The sequence below is a fragment of the Bombus vosnesenskii genome, unplaced genomic scaffold, assembly GCF_011952255.1.
Source record: "Bombus vosnesenskii isolate JDL3184/JDL3185 unplaced genomic scaffold, Bvos_JDL3184-5_v1.1 scf7180000013265, whole genome shotgun sequence".
Lineage (NCBI taxonomy): Eukaryota > Metazoa > Arthropoda > Insecta > Hymenoptera > Apidae > Bombus > Bombus vosnesenskii.
Genome location: NW_022882925.1, coordinates 934,962 through 951,457, shown reverse-complemented (window position 1 = coordinate 951,457; position 16,496 = coordinate 934,962). Strand labels below are relative to the sequence as shown.

The 16,496-nt window shown below is 40.0% G+C and overlaps 1 protein-coding gene across 2 annotated transcripts in view; it reads left to right on the top strand.

The window, feature by feature from the left end:
- Positions 1-16,496, top strand: part of LOC117242000 (tubulin polyglutamylase TTLL4-like) — a 237,684-nt gene that overhangs the window by 4,251 nt on the left and 216,937 nt on the right. The window lies entirely within an intron of this gene.

Genomic DNA, 16,496 nt, shown 5'->3' with positions numbered 1-16,496 from the left:
AAGAGGAGCAGCCTGGAGGAGCGTGCTGGGCACAAGTCCGGCGTCCTCCCGATCGCAATCCCACTAGTTACACGTTACTGAATCACGGTACGTGCGTCTATGCTACCAAGTCACCGCGAAATCATAGCACCGTAGCCGGTCGCGCTCGCGCTCATCGTTTCCTCTCCGCCAATTGATCAATCATTTTCTGCTGCGTATTAACTCCGGTGTCGCGTGAGAGACACGCCGCGGATGCGAACACAAACGTTGCGCGATAAAACTCAGCGTTATGAAAAGGATGTGATGAATCGTTTATTACGAGTGTCGCGTGGGCGTAGCACAGAGTCTTCGTTGGCCGCCGACCGTATTACCGAATGCGACAATTAGCGCGGTCGTCTAGGCCTTCTTTAAGACGTATACCTTAACGTCCGATCGTTCTTCGAGGCGTACTTTTACAGATACCACGATTATTTAGGTTCTTTTTGTCTCCGGAAGCGGTCGAACATTTACCTTCTAATTTTTTCGATGAGAATTTAACGCATCTTGTTCGTCGTTGTATGATTCTTGTTGAAAATATGGTTTTAGATGACTGATGATTTAATTTTGAATTTGTCTAAGAGAATCGTAATCGGTCGAATAATTTATGTTCGACGGTACTCTTATATTACGGTTTCTTCGTTGCTGAAAGAAGCTTACGATGTCATGTTTAATTTATATTCACTTATTTAGGAAACCGTAACCGTATTTTTCCTCGTGCAATCATTATTCGAAGAGCACTTGCAAAGGAACGGTACTCTGGTTGTCTTTTTTCCGTTTTTCGTTTGCAGGAACCGCAACCACTGAAAATGCGTTTTTAACGATATGCTTACAAAGTCATTATCGTTTCTTGATATTAAACGCTCGACACGAAAGAGAAGAAGAGCGATCAGTTTTGTTCTCAGATGCACGGATAAACCTCGTGATATCCTATCACGTCGGGACAAACTGAATTGGCGGATAATAGAAAAGCGTGAGAAGTTTATCTGTTTAAGCGAATATTCCGTTCATCGATCGAGACTGCAGGCAATTTTCAACGACAAATGTTTTTGCGCGTTTATATAAATGACACGATGTCGACAAAATGATCTAATTTCTGCGGTGTAACGATTTTCTATTTACACGGTATTTTTTAATTGACCGCTATCGACTATGAGCCCAAGGCTGTGTGTATCGTTAGTTTCAGTATTTCGCCGGATGATCACAGTTGCAAAGTCCGAATATCCCTTTCCGTAAGATTATTTGAAAATTATACAAACGAGTTACGAATGTGCGTGCCATTCTTCGATTCTCGGAACAATCTTTCGTTTATCGATCTCGAGAATTTCTCTGTCGGCGGTGCAATTACACGCGACGCCACGCTCGGAGAAGTGATTTTCATGCGTCAACGTATCTACCTATGTATACGGCTCGATTTAAAGCCGCGCACGAACGAAAAGATTACAGATTTTCAGTTTGGCCAATTGATCGCCGTCGAAAATTGGTCGAAAGTAGCCCTCGGGTGGATTTGTTCGGGCCGAGGTTTAATTTCGCCAAGACGATCGTAAAATCGTCCTTCGCTTTGGATAGTCATCGTCCGGAATGAATAACTCGGCGTGCCTCACGTGTACATCCTGCCGCTTGCTGCAAGCACTTCCAGATACTAATTTCGTCCAGGCTTTTGCTGAATTATACACTTCGTACCCCCCTCCAATCTTTCTCTATCCTTCTCGGTTTGCGTGGCCATTCCTTCAATTATTCTTTTTTTCGCCTCTTTCTCCCATCTTTTCCCTCCTCGCCTCGGCTCTTTCTGCCAACTACCACGCTTATTTCTGCGCCAGTGGGGCACTTAAACATCGTTCGCACCGAATAATTACGCACGTTAGTTCCATCCTTCTTCTCCTGTCTCGGTTCTCCCTCGTCCGACCACCTTCTTCTTGCTACCGCGATTTTACGAGGCATCCTTCGTCTTCTTCTTCGTCTTCTTCTTCGTCTTCGTGTCCATACCTTCCTCGGCTTCCTCTCTTTTTTTTTTTTTTCTTTTCTTTCTTTCTTCGCTACTCCCTTCAAGCCAGCCAATTGCACGTGTCCCTAACGACGCCGGCACCTCCGTAGAACTTACGCGATGCCGAGATAACGCGAAACTCCTCGGTCTCTTCTTTCTCTTATTCTTTGTTCCGCGGATGTCCAGCAGCCTTTTACCTGCTTCATTCCCTTGTCGCTCGCATCCACGGATTCCAATTAGCTGCTGGTGCTCCGGGCAATGGTTAACGTTTTGCGGTTCTACGTATATAAGTATGTAAGCAATGGTCAGTTGCGTTTGAATTTCCATTTAAACGGGAAGTTTATATTTCGCGCGTGTTTCGCTGTACTCCGCGACGCAATTCTCACTTGGCGTAGTTCGAATCGACGATATCGAGGATTCTTCGTAATCGGAGTGTAGGGGGCGAAGAACGGATTCGTCGGCTCGTCAAATTTTCTATGGAGCATATTTTCATTTATACGAAGCGCGTATAACGAGATACGATGTTGCATTAATTTTTGTCGTAAACGACGGGACAGATAAAAGATGACGAAGCTTTTTCCAGTCGTCGTAAAGAATTACAATAAATAATTCATAGCTGGTAATTAATGATAATGAAATCATACTGGTAGCGTGTCTTGTCTGTTGTAATACTAATCGCAAGAGTTGCATGTTGATAAATAATCTTTCAAAATTTGAAGCGATTTTTAACTCGCATAAATTACACCGGTATATTTATATCGTCTAATTATCCGCGAGAAAAATTAATCGATTTAAATAAGTCGACTTGACAACTAGCGAAGACGAATGCACCGGTTAAATTGATCGAAACAAATTATCATTACTCGATGTGTCGCTACTACCTCCAATCTGTATAAAGTTACCCATCTCGTTTGTAAGATTGCGATTCATAATTTAACCAGCCGGTAAATGAAATCTCCACGTGTAACAGTATACGTTGATTGGTTTCCCCGAGAGCGCAAAAAGTGATAATGAAAAATGTTGATTGAAGTCTTAGGGCTGTTTCATAGCGATCGTATTGCCGGTGTAATAAAGCGGTAAAGATGATGCGTTCGAGCACCGAAAAACGGTAGCCGCCCATTGAAACCTAGTGGATTGTTCCGATGAACGTTCGAGAAACGACAGTCGCGCGAAATCGAGACGACACCGACGAATCGAAACGAATGAATGCGGCGCATTTCTCGCATTCCAAAACGGGGCTACCGTTATCGCAAGTGCAGTCGTTGCGACCTGAAGCATGCGCGATCATTTGCCACTCTTTTCGCTTTCTCGTTTCGTTTTGAAATTAATCGCGAGGATAAAAGTGAAAGACCTAAGTAACAGGCTCTTGCCCGTTCATTTTATATTTCAATGTATTCGGCACCTTTCGTTTTCCCTGTTTTTCATCGATGCAAAATTTCAAATAATTTCGCGAGAGATTAGCGAACCGTCCAAGTACGTTTTCGAATCGACGATTGTTTTTAACGTCTCTGCTGCTACGAGGACGATTATACTTTGTAAAACGTAGCCTTATCGCGTCTGTAATTTTTGGATTTACGTAATGCTCGCTTTTCGCTATCCAACCGAATAACGAAACGTCGTTTCTCTTATGTTTCTCATACGCTTGAAAATGAATTTTCTAATTAACGTGAAATCTGTTGGAACATTTATTAAAAAAAAAAAAAAAAATGAAAAAATAAAATACGTCCGGTTATCGATCGGGTTAGGATCGTAAAACTATTGTTAATGATATCTGTCCCACGTGGATTATCGCGATCAACGACAACAGTCCATTAGAACGATGCCAATCGGTGAAACATACTTAATACGGCCACGTGCCGACTCGATTTCAAGTCAGCTTCCTCTCACGTGCCGCTCATAGTTCATTGTTCGTTGTTTTTGCACGACCCGGGTGGGTAGAGAAGTTCCAACTGCGTCGGCGAATAATACAAAGTTAATTCAACGTCTCGATTAATCCACGTGGAGGATTACGCGCGTTATACAATAGCTTCTAGACGATGACCGCACGTGCTGAACTCGTGTAGGACTTACGTCAGTCATCCAACTACATATATACATATTAAGCGTAACAGAGTACGCAAGTGCAATCAATATATTCACCATGTAACCTATCTTTTATGTCCGTATGTTTAATGTATCCTCGTAAGAATACATACGATGACTAGATTACGTTTTGCTAATAGGAAGTGACCGCAACGTTTCCAATATTTCCATATTTGGCGTATTTCGTGCGATACTTTCGTCCAACTACAGACAAAATTGTCCATTTTCCACTTACTTTCTTTTTATCGAGAACGATGGTGTTCTTTTTCTTTTTCTTTTAGTTTAGAAAGCGAAGAAACAGAGAAACGCAGAAAATGTAGAAATACGAAGTGAATGGAAAAATTCTAGAAAAATAGAATAGAAAAAGTATTAAAAAAGTTCCATTTTTAACTTGTATTTTTCTAGGAGTGAAGTACTAACCCTGATTTATAAATAGGTACATTTAGGTTTAGTAATTTAATTTATATTATATTTACGTTTGCAAAAATCGAGTTAGTCTAATAAATGATAATAAATTTGCTCGCTCGATTTATGATAAAGAGCAGCATATTCTTTTACTTTATATATCATTGTCACGCATACAGAGTAAAACTTTCGAAGTAAAACGTATCGTTTCGGATCACGGAACACGTGCGGCGTTAACAAGTTTTCTCACAGCCATGAAATTTCCCATGTTTCGTGTATGCTCGCGGTTATCATTTATTCCAACGACGTGTAAGAGGAAAAGAGAGAGAGAGAGACTTATTAGCAAGTATATCAGCTGTTGGTGAACATATGTCGCCAGTCGTTTGGCTCGTGCCAACGAAATCGTGATCCCCTTCTTTTCTATCTCGAATATCAACCCCTGTGACATCGGTTCGCACGCGTCGATTTCCGGTTAGCTAATATCTGAGGGGTTTTCATAGGGGCTACCCCCATGGATAACAATTGTATACTTGTTACTGTTCCTTATGATAGTTTTTTTCCCTCCCCTCGTGGATTCGCTGTTACCTAATTCGATGTCGTTGATCGTCAAAGTATTATTTATTATTTAAATCGGTGAAAGACGAAGCCTAATAGGAAATTATAGCGGCTTTTGTGTACGTAAGTAAGTAACAGATGGCTGATATTTATGGAATCTCATATTTTCGACGAAGCTGAGGAAAATCCATACTTTGGAGACTAATTAAACATTTGTTCAAAGTTTCTTCGGGTCTTCTGTATTTGCACGAGCAAAGGAAATACATCTGGAACGTCTTTACCATTATGGTGGATTGTTTTTATTATACTTGCCATATTCTATCGTAATGGTATCGATTACCCAGTTACCATGTGATCTGGTCGTTTCGCTATTGTTTCTCATTGTATCGCCGTGTATTAACCCGACGTTCAATAAGACTCGAGTCCCAAGAGGACTGTAAGTTCGCAGATGAAAGTTAATCACGTAAAGACGTAAACATCGAAAGGGTCAATTTGTTCCACAAAAACCAGAGTTCTCTTTTTTTGCGTTCGAAACGTGAATTCATTTGTCTGGAAGAAAAGCGAATCGATATTTTTACCGTAGGGTGAAACAATGTTTAAAATTCGTTCGTGAGGATCAGTGGATGAAAGGGATTGTGGAAATTCTTTCGAGCGAAACATGCTCGTTCGCCGGGCTGTTCGTGTTTAGAAGAGGTAAAATTTGCATGCTGTGCCGTTAGCATCTCCTGACGCAAACACGCCGGACCTTCTGACCTACTGTTCGCTCCGAGTAACCACGAAGAACAACAAGAGGAGAAAAAAAGGAGGAGAAGTGAGAGCATTCTCACGGAATGTCGAGTTCACCTGGCGGCTTGTGCACACACCGTGTGCACTTCGCCCTATTTAAATGGCCTTTTCTGCCCTTCCTCTTTTTTTAATTGAATGCTACCTCATGGCACGTGCTCGCAATACCCGCTCCCGACACACGTCATCACTTCCGTGTACGCACGGCGACCTCGCTCCGCTTCCGCAGGATCTTCCGGTAAAACCTGAATCGCCTAGCTTCCTTCGACCTTCCACCTCTTCATTTTTTTTCCCCCCATCAAAATAATACTAATCGCGCAACAGGATACCCCTTGTTTACTTGGAACTCGGCATCCTTGAACAGCAAAATTCCATTCTATTTTTTGGAAAATTTCGTCGTCTGCGGTGTTTTTTTTTTTTTTTTTTTTTTTTTTTTTTTATAAAAGATATATACTTTGTTGTGAATTTAATGGGAATAGAAAGAGAGTTTTATGTTTAAATAATAAATTGTTAGGCTCGGACAGGTACTAAGTAGAATTATTATTTTGTTTTTGTCAGACGAATGACGGGCAAATGTTCGCGCTTTCAATTTCAGGAATATTTCATAAGAAAATATCAAACGTAAAATAACACGAAGAACATGAATCGAATTACCATTGTGCGAGAGTGTACGGACTGAATGTGATTTTAACGAGTTGTTTGAGGACTTCAGCACGTGCGTCGAGTCATCGCATAATAGCGAGGTAGAATTGCTTATTGATCATATCAGACATCCGATGCTCGGTTGTTGAGAATTTTTGCGTGTCGTATCGTTACGCGTTTCATCCATTCAAGCTGATTTGCAAGCATCTGATCAACGTTTCTCGCCGTGTCAGAGAAATTTTATGTCGAGAATATCGATTTCAAGCGATGAGTATCGATTCTTCGCAGAGAGTCTTTAAATTAAATATTTCGAAACACAGAAAGGTCCCGTGCAAAAAATTGACAAACCACGCGGAACATGATGTCGAAGATGGACGAATACGAAAGATGTGCGTGAAAAATTCTACGGTAAAATGTGTAGAAAAAATTAGAAAATTATACGAAAGATAAGCTGGAATGTCTCGATGTGAAATACAACTATTATACAACGACTTGTATATACGAATTTTACCGTCAAATTTACACGAATAAACAATCCCAACAAATAAATAAATATATTTAATGCATAAAGTGGAACATTTCGATGGGCATTGCAAACGAGTTGGTGTCACGTTAGGAGTTAAAATCGATAGAGGGAGAGAACTGCTAGCCAACGTCTTGAAAGAAGGGGCACGAAGTGGCTCCGATAGGGCCCCAAAGGCGTCCATTGTGGGGTCTTATGTTGAAGATTGCGCACGTGCTCGGTTTTCCCACGCGTATAGCACGCAGCCGTCGGTCTGCGCTCAAGGGGGAGGACACCGAAGCTGAAAAGGAACAGGGCGCATTGTGTCGAGCACGGGCCTGAGACACTGGAAATTAAAGGCCTTCTCTCATCTTCGTCTTTCTTCTTTCCACCCACGGGCAAACAATGACCGGTATAAATTGCTGGTAGTGTAGAAATAAAAGGAAACGATCTCCAGGCAGTTCCTTTTCGACCAGACTAAATTACTCCAAGAAAATCGCTTCTCGGCTACTTTCTACCTGCAAATGTACCGTTTAACGCTGTAAGTCTATAAATCTGAATCTTTCATTTTAGCTTTATTATTTCGGGAACACTACTATATCACTGTTAAGTACTTTACAGTTTCGCTCGTCTAATACATAATCTGTTTAGTATTGAAAATGTAAGAGAAGTATTAATTTCATCGCGGAAGTAAGTTTTACAAGTAATTCGTCAAAGAGACATAGAGTAATCCGGTTCTGTGATAGTAGACGAACGAGCAAGACTTGCAAAATCAGTCTAAATTGTTGTTATTTGGCTAGTTCAAATTGTCAAGAATTTATTCACCTTTGATATCGCGTATATTTTCACTCGTACTTTACCCGCGTATATCTCTTTCATAGAAGATATCTTTAGTTATTATTATTTATTTAATCTTAGTCCGTGCCTTTCGGCTTTGGAAGATTACATCTCTTATATTGCCTTTACTTATTTCTAACTGTCGTTCCCTCCCTGTCGTTCCTCCCCCTCTTCTGCTGCTTAGAAGATATCTTTAGTTTGGATAATAACAATTTTTAGTCGCTTCCTGACTCGATCTTCGAAGCCAAAATCGCAACAATTGCGTCTAGTAACCATTTATACGGACGCACCGTGTGCGTCAGTGGGATATATCCTTTAGTTTATGCCATTACCGCTACGTGTTTCGTATAGCTAGATCTCTCGTGTAAAAAAATTCCGAATACGTAGCCACGTAGCCATTAAAAGGGAAGAATCAGGACGGGAAATCTGAGGAATCCTTTTTGGTTATTCGACGTGGCAAGGAGATTAGGATGGATTTTGCCGTTTAACGTTGACCGTGACGCAGCTTTCAGAAATGTAACCGAGGACCACCTACGCCGGATATGTCCGCAGGTATATTTGATAGACGCGGCCGTTCCTTATCCTGAAATTCCAGCAGAGCTGACTCACGGTTCTCATAATTTCTTTCGAAATTGAGACGAGAGACCCTTTAAGGAAGTCGTCGACGATGACCGAACGAAATTCGTATGCACATGTCGCGTTTCACGCTGCGTTACATGTGCGTTTCGTCCATTTAATTTCTTCGTAATTTGCGACGGCATTTATCGTTCTCTCGTGACTTCGATTGCTTGCAGACCGTGTTCCGAATGTAGTCCAACAGCAGCCATTATAAATTCCTTACGTATAATTTCTTACATAGTGACAACAACGCATTTTTCGATCGAGATCAATGTACAAACATGTCCACTTGGTTTAAAAATGAGAGAAGCCGAGGTAAATAAGAATCATAATTTTACAGAAATTGCGAAAGGTGAAATCTCACCCCTGAATTCCTTATTAAGATATTCGCCATCGTTTCATTGTCAACGATAATTGTTTGAAATTTATTGTCTTTAACCGAGCACGTTGCTCGTAATCTTCCTCTTCTTAAAATTAATCTTCTCAGCTTAAAATTAAATCTAAACTACCATGTGAGATTTGAAGAAAATTTCAAATTCGTCTCATTTAGCGAATAATCGTGAGAATTTTATCGAATTTTGAAAAGCTGACACCAAGAAGAAACGTTAGATTTGAACGTATACGCTCCGATTAAAGACATGTCCTTTCTCCGGCTGAATAAACTCGTCGATAAAGTTAAAAACAGCTAATTAGATGAAATTTCCTTTCGTTATTGCACAATTTTCTTCGTTCACGGTTAGTTTAGTATTCGATCGCAACAACTCTCTGGATAAAGACGCGGTTATATGGAGAATTTAATTCCTCGCAGCAACGTTGGGAAAATTTTAAGCGTTACGTAGCTGCGATTATAACTGCGAATAAATATGGCAATTAAGAGTCCCTCGCGTCTGAAATTGATTAACCGTAAATACGGTCTGACTCATCGAACGAAAGCCAATTTCTCAGGTTTCCAGTTACACGTATACATCCCCCTACAGCCCTTCCTCCGCTTGGTATCACGAGACAGTACTTTGTCGACTTATTAACGAAGCGACAAGCGCGACAGCCACTTAAAAAGGCGTCGCCGAAACTCTCATGATTTCTTGTTAATCGAGCCGGAAGCTCTCGTTAAGGAGCACCGGTTAATTGCTACTGGCTCTGTCCATCGCACAAAAATATGTACCGTCCTCTCATCGATAGGGTTCGCTTCTTACAACATTATTTCTGCCTGTTCAAACGTCCCCATAAATAATATACGCTGATATATTCGGTTGGCAATGGTTGGCACTAAATGATTGTGAATTTTGTCGTTAGGTGGTATTGATAAAATTCACAATCACTTAATTGCTAACCGAATACAGTCGGGAAGAAAAATAAGAGCGCAGGTACCGGAGAATTAGTTCGGTACTTTCGTTTTTAAGGGAACGATAGATTTTTTTTTTTTTTATTTGGTAGACCTTTTACAATCAATTCTCATTGAGAATTATAAGTAAATTATTTTGGCGTGGTACTGTAACTTGGATTATAAGAGTTTATAGTATGTTCGATTCTAGTTGAATCTAATGCTTAAATCTAAAGGGTATTGTCTCTTTACTCTGCGGATCTGATTCGTCGTGTCAAGTAATTAACTAATTGAGTTCTGGTGGTGGAAACGATAGATGCGCAAGAACATTTTGCTTGATGTTATTTTGTCGAATTACGCACGATCCGTTTTGTTCTGTCGAGATAAACACGGCGATATTTCACAGACTTGGTTTCACGTTCGTGCGAAGGTGCACTGTTGTCAAAAACACGTCTGCGAAAGAAGGCTACTTTTCGGACAACCTAATAGAAATGGAATAAAAACGAGTCATAATTAAAAGACGTATATGGAAGTTACAAGACTCGGATGGTTCGGTGATCCTTGAGAAGTGTATACCTGCGATAAGTATGTCGCAACGTCTATGTATATTTTCAGATACGTTTGAAATTTCATCGATGCAATCACGATAGCCGTGTCTCGTTTGAGTTCTGGTGAAATTCCTTTCCGCTAATTGAAATTAATATACTTTCATTTTCGTACAAACAAGTCGTGTTTAACGAAAGCTCGTTGATACAACTATTTCCACTACCTGTCCACTTATCTTTGTCCCCAGCTGTACGCGTCTGTAGATGTGTACACATAAGCGTGTACCGTGTACACACGTACAACGTACGCGTACGAATGAATGGCGCTGCCGGGCGGAGAGGCACATCTCTCGTTTCTGGACTCAGAGATCTAACTACCACCTGCCTCATTTTCCCACGAGCTCCGAGAGAACCTCTCGAATACCGATGAGATAGACGAGGACGAACCTCGTGTAGGAACGAGCAGCTCGAAGGACAGCGCAGTATACGAGGGAGGAAAGGGGGAGCTGGAGAGAGGGACGAAGAAAAACAGGGTCAGAGAGAAACAGGATTACCACGAGGGAGAGTTCCTCCGGTTGACGGAAGAAGAAGAAAGAGAAGAGGAAAGGGGTGGCAAAGAGGGGACGGGGACGAAGATTGCACGGTGAATTCTGCCGTGATTCTCCAATTTTTATATTTCCACCTCGTTCTCGTTTTGGCGAACGTGAAACATTTACTCCTCTTCGGAGAGACGTTTAACGTAAAGCTGATTTGAGAAATAGTTAGCCATGCATAGTACTTTTCTCATATTTGGCATTGATTTAAGGTAGGTTTCAATCTTAGGAAAATATACAATCGGACCTAAAGTGATCGGAACGGCACCGTTAAAATCTCCGTTAGTTCGGTCAATAAATTTGGCTGCTCGTTCCTTGGTAATAGCCCGATCTTCGGCATTGTTACAACAGTTGTCCAACAGCATTCTTAGATTTTATGATCCTAATATTTTACGATACCAAATAGCATAAGGTAGCGTTATTCGAGTCGTCACTGCTGAGTCCAGTCGGCTTTATAACACCTCACTGTGATGTAGTCAATAAGTGAGATGTTGATGCCAACTTTCAACTTCAACGTTTCAATGAACTGTAGCTTCTGAAATGCGTAAACTGAACGCGCCGGGTAACAAGCAGGCAAACGAAATGAATAACAAGTAGATAATAAATAAGTGAAATATGGCAAGTAAAGATGACACGATCCTGTAGAGAAAACGAAAGGACGAAGGGTGAAAGGGACGGAGGGTTACCTGATGCGAGTTTCTCTGTACTGGTAAATACGAGGGAGAGACGAGTATAAGTGGTTATGGCGGTCCATTTAGTGTATGGCGATGTATAGTGCGCGCACGCGCGAGCACGTGTGTGAAGGGCTGGGGGGAGGAGGATATGGAGAACCAAGAGGTCCTCCGAAGGCGGGCAGGTAGAACACGTGCTGGCACGAGGTGAGTCAGACTCGCGGGAATATCGAAACACGATCTCTCTCTCTCTCTCTCTCTCGCGCTGCTCCTTTGTCTTTGCGGATTTTACTACCAGAAATCTCGTCTGCGAGAGACGCTCGATTCTTCTATTTTCTGCCCGTTTCATATCGTACGCATCGATGTTGTGACGCTATTTTGGTATAGCGGCCAATGCGATTGTCATAGCTAAATTTTGTACGGTTATAACAATTCTGTCTGTTTCGTTTCGATCGCCGAGCGATTCAGACGTAGAAAGACACACACAGACGCCAGCAATGCTTCAACGACAATTATAACTATCTTCTCTTTCCGGTAATCGATTTTCCTCGAGTATTCGTGAGAGACTTTTATACGGAATTTTAAGAAATATTAGCTTCAGTCGAGAAAGGTTTAGTATAAAAATGATAATTACAATGGCAATTGCGAGAATAACTTTTGATTTTAGACTTACGTGTCGTGTTTGATTTCTACACGATTGCACGTGATAAAACTTTTACTCCCTAAAAGTATGTTGCGTCTCTTTGAGAGCAACGGCTCGTTCGTAATTATCATTTTGAACCACGTTGCGTTTATCGGGTTTGCTTTCCTAATTTGGTACCGCATCGGTGTGTTGGTATTAATGTGCATCTGAGAAAGTAACGTACAACTTTTCGCGTGAGAAGACTCGGCAGATACATAATTGTCGGCTCGTTAAATGTCTGTACATAATTTATTGATAGCTGTTACGAATGTAAAACAAGCAGAGAGAGCAATAACAGTCGTAAATAACATATGTTATTTGTGCACGCGTGCACGAACTCAACTTTTGAGACTTACAATAGCATATTTGGCAGGACGATGGAAAAAGGCTCGGTTTTAGAAGAAGAAAGACAGTTGTTCGATCTTTCTTCCAATAGTTTAAATTCGACTGTGACGAATGTTAATTGGTAAACACTGATTAAACAATTTCTGCTTAAGTGTAAAATTTCTTTGTAATATCGTTTATCGAAGCGATGGTAACAACACGTATAGTTTTCATCGTAATAATATTTATTAATAGAATTAATCATTTCGTTAATATGCATGTAACATCGTAAATTAGCGCAAGCTTATTACTTATAGCATAAAATAGCACAAGTTATTTAAATACAGTACGAGGCTTTTAAATAATCTTAATATGCAAATGAAACAAGTTTACTTAAAATTCTAAATTATATTTCGTATAATAAAACGTACAAATTTCATCTGTTTGTTTACGTGAATATGCACGCATGTAAATAGAAAATTAGAGATTGATCGGTTCTATATGTCTAGTAATATAGTAAATATTTGTTAACGCACTTTCTTCCTCAAGTAATTACAGTTTGTATCGAAATACGATTCTGAAACAGTCCGTGTTTTCCAATTCTAGCATGTTCACCGGATTTTCGTTTGCATGAAATCACCTTGTACGACATGAATGGCCAACAATTATGATGCTGCGTGTGTGTCACGTGTCTGGGTTGATGCCAGTAGCTGAACGGACTCGAGAAACGAGAGTTGAATTTAAGTTCATTGGAAATCGTTCGCACTGTCCTGGCTTGTAAGTAATTTGCCTAAAGTTGAGTTGATTTGTCAGTTAATTAAGATCGTTAGGTCATTTCGATTTTCCTTTACGACATAACGTCTCGTGCTCGATAATTTTTGTGTCGACGAGCTCACGAGAGGTTAACGCGTGTATTTATTCTTCTGAACGATAAAGTTGTTCCTGCCGTCTGTAATGTTCGTATAAATTGGTAGAAAATTACTCGCGTGATGATAAACATTAATTCTATATGCAATTGCTCTCCTCCTGTATATTCCATGAACACGACGTATTACGATTGAGATGAGATCGTTGAATCATATTCAAACGCACCGTCTATTTTTAGAATTATTTGTCAATCCGTTTACATATCACTCGGCATAATCCACAATTCCATTAAATTTTCTCCACGCGCGTTCTACATCCTACGATATGTTCCGCTTTTATCGTCACTGGACTGCGGATACTCATGCAATTTATAAGAAATTTAAAGATGTAAAAATGCATAGAATATTCTTTGCAATTTTTAATTGGTAAAACAAATCTCTATTGAAATTTTAATTATTCGGTTCTAATCGTAAAAGTATAAATTTCTGACTAACTAAATTGTATTATATTTCGACATATGTGTATTTGATCTTTTTAGAGGGAAATTCTGCTTTTTTAAATATTTCTTTCCTTGCGTGAGAATCTGGCAATCGCACGTTTTGTATCGTTTGGAAATAGCAAATAAATAATCTGAGTCGTACAATTGAATTTCACATTGCGATTGATGCTTTCCAAGTACTATGAAAGTTATGAAAAATACGAGATATCATCATGTTTACTATGGTTACTAGACTTTCGCTCAACAGATAGTATCCGTTATCTATAATTTATTAGAATTGTTTCTGAAAAATAAGAAAACGGAAAATGGAAGAGTTGGAACATGGAACGAAAAAAAAAAAGAAAAGAAAAAAGGTAATACGTATAGTACGTATGTTTATAGTACGTACTATAGTATACGTATAGTACTATAAACGTACGCACGTTTATAGTATGTACTATAGTATATGTATAGTACTATAAACGTAGTAGTACGTATACTACGTACGTTTATAGTACGTACTATAGTATACGTATAGTACTATATAAACGTACGTAAATATGTACGTTTTATTTCCAGTTGCGAACGCGACAATTTAATTCGACCCAACATGATCACATATACTTTGTAAACCACAGCCTAGTTTTTCTGAACTTTTCGTAGATTCTTTAGGAAAAGATCGTATGTGTCACGCTACTACACGCATCGATTGGAGAACACTAAACACGCGAGATGCAATATAACAGAAGACAATTAGGTACAAACTACCGTTAACAAACAGTTGCCGTTAACAAAACAATTTCATCAGGACGTTTACGCAAAACCGTATCTCCATTCTATCGGCTGGTTAACCGTTCGATAACGATAAAATAAGGCAATAAAGAGGTCGAAAAATGCTTTCAACAAGCTTTCCACCAGTTTTATTCGCGCAATCCTTTAATTAATGGCAGCGGTTAAGGGCATTAACGACTCGTTCGTGGCATCGGCCTCGATCACAAGCGTGTCAGGGTTAAATGGAATTTTCGCTTCGCCGCGAGTTCTTTAATTAGTTTTCGTGAAAACACCGATTCGCGTTTAAACGAGCAGATACGCAGAGGATGGGGGACAGAATCGTAAAGAACCGATTTCCAGTGCGAGAAAGAAAACGCGCATGATCGAGCATCGAATCCTCGTTTCGTATTCTCGAAATCGAGTTCTGTCTACAAGGAAAAACCTCCCTAAGGGGATTTATAAACTGGCCACCTGACAGGAAGAAAGTGCCGATTATCGAAGCGGAGGCGATAATTGAATGAAACGAATGCGTATCTTATCGATGTTGCTCGGATAACTCGGCCAATTTTCTACCGAAATTAAAGCCACCGCGCAGCTCTGTATACTCTACTTACGATTCTTATCGAGAGCCGTGCCGCTGGCTCCATTCTACACGGCACAATCTCGCCATAAGCGTCCGATTCGTACAAGACGTATAAATTGTTAAGATGCTCCGATTCGATCCTTTTCTGCCCTCCATTCCGCTTTCACATTCGCGTACTTGTTACACGTGCGATTTCTACTTCCTTCAGGCGGGAACATAGTTCGTTCTCTCAGGCCTGTTGAATTTTTCTTTTTCTTTATCTCTTGCTCTTTCTATTTCTGTCAAGAGATTATTCGTTTTGTGATAGTTTCAGACCAGTCAGAATCGATTGGCACGCGCAATAATGGAAGAAAAGTAGTGGTTGGATTAACCATACTTCGTTTCCATACTAATGCAGATTTCTAAGGATGTTCTCACGTTTCGATAAACTTGATTCTCTTCAAGACCACTTCTTCTATTTGCGTGTCTCGTATTCCTATCGATCCGCTATAATGTTTTGTAACAGGAGTTTTTATATTTTCAAGACGATACTCGGGAATTATCATTAGTATTTTACGTAGTTGATTAGAAGATAATATGACATTACGAAGAGGCATCTTTGGTTAGAGGAGGCGACAGCAGAGATGGTTGTACATATAAGGAGACGTCTAACTAAATTATTCTAAAGAGCCGACAAATTTTCCTCCCCATTACGTTTCTGCTGTTTCTTCTTTCGTCTTGGGGAGTGGCCAACCCCAATTTTTCAAAATGAAACGATGTACCAAATTATGGTAAATTTGGACTAATTAGGCCCGCTGAAAATATACATCTTTTGTTTCGGTAATTTATTTCGAATAATAAACATCGTAGTTGCCGCGTGAATATCGAAGACGAAACGGTGCACATTATTTTCGTGAAAGTTGTAATCATATTTCTCATGCCCGTGTTTAAACGAATCGAATTAATTATTGCTAATTACTTGCAAAATTCATTTATGGCCAGGTAATTGAGCATAATGAGAGGAAAATATCGTTTGTTGTGATAAAGAACGTAGGCAGAATAAAACTGGAGAGGCGACCGAGATACGAATAAATAATTAGCAATTAAGCATGCGATCAATGCTGAAATGTGACAAGATTCGTGAATCGCGAAATGGAATAACGTGACTTTCGTTGATTTGCTTCTGAAAACTTTATTTCTCGATAAATTTAGAAATTGCGGAATTTGTAATGGCAAACGATTATTTATCGCTACGTGAT